Raw genomic sequence first — 1,499 nt, forward strand, 5'->3', positions numbered from 1 at the left:
GGAAAAATAACCCAGTGAGGAAAGGAAATAAGGAAATAAATAAATAATGTAAGAGGTAATGAACAATTAAACTCAAATATTTTAAAAACATCAACATTAAAAATGATATTTGATATCACGTAAAAACATTTGCTGCGAATTTGAACTTTTGAAGTTCTACTGATTCATGTACCCCGATTAGGAAGATCATTCCACAACTTGTCACAGCTGAAATATAACTTCTAGAATACTGTGTAGTATTGAGCCCCAAGATGGAGAAGGCCTGGCTATTAGTATTAACTGCATGCATAGTATACGAACAGCGATTCCAAGGGTCTTTCATCAGAAAGCATTAGGATGACTTTCTTTTTAGGTCCTTAGGAGTCAATGTTGCTATAAACAAAATCTTTAGTAATTTTCTTTTTTCATAATTATGTAATTGAATAGCTTAATATGTTTTAAGTATTTGCAGTGACATTTACACTAAACATATATATATATATATATATATATACATCGAAGTACAAGTAGGCAGTGGAGTTAAGAGCAAAATTAGACTACTTGGCGTGGTGAAGGTATGCTCTCTACTGATGGCCCCTCCTCTAGTTACACCCATACTGACCTTGGATAAACCTTACAAGGTAATGACTGCAAGCAATACATTATTTTTAGTAAAATATACTCTTAGAAAGCCTGGAAGTAAATAAAAAGAACAAAAAAAAATCTTACCATTTTATGATTGTAAATGAATACTAAAAGGTTATAAAATGGGTTGTTGTGGCCGATGTGGTAACGTCCCTGACGAGCGAACGCTAGGACTGGGGTTCGAGTCCCGCTCAAACTTGTTTGTTCTTTGGTCGCCTGCAATCTCACCATCCTTGTAAGCTAAGGAATGGGGTTTGGGGGAGCATATAGGTCTATCTGCTGATCATCAGGAGCCATTGCCTGGCCCACCTTGGTTCTTAGCTTATGTGGAGAGGGGGCTTGGGCGCTGATCATGGATATATGGTCAGGTTTCTAGGGCATTGTCCTGCATGCTAGGGCAATATCACTGTCCTTTGCTCTGTCATTTATGAGCGGCCTTTTAAGGGGAATTCAAAAGATAATGAAGGTATATGGATAATAAGAAAAGGATAAAAAACGATAGATTCAAGAAGTAAGCGAGGTGGAGGTTACCAGGGACGCAGGAGTATAAGGTAAAAAAAAATATGAACCTGGTAACAAATCAAAAGGAAAACTTTTCGTGGCATAGGTTTCACCTAGTGGAAAATAGAGAGAGAGAGAGAGAGAGAGAGAGAGAGAGAGAGAGAGAGAGAGAGGGAGCATCTCCTTTAGCAACTGTTTTTGGAAAAGAGAAAAGGTGGACTCTAAGACGTAACGAAGCGTACTGTACTAAGGAGCTCAACCAGAGACTAAAGAAATGGATGAAAAAAAAAAACTTCTTCACCATTGAAGTTAATGATCTCAGAGAAAAAGACACCACCCTAGGTAATTACCTTGAGAGAGAGAGAGAGAGAGAG

Source organism: Palaemon carinicauda, chromosome 12, assembly GCF_036898095.1.
Source record: "Palaemon carinicauda isolate YSFRI2023 chromosome 12, ASM3689809v2, whole genome shotgun sequence".
In the NCBI taxonomy this organism is placed as follows: Eukaryota; Metazoa; Arthropoda; class Malacostraca; order Decapoda; family Palaemonidae; genus Palaemon; species Palaemon carinicauda.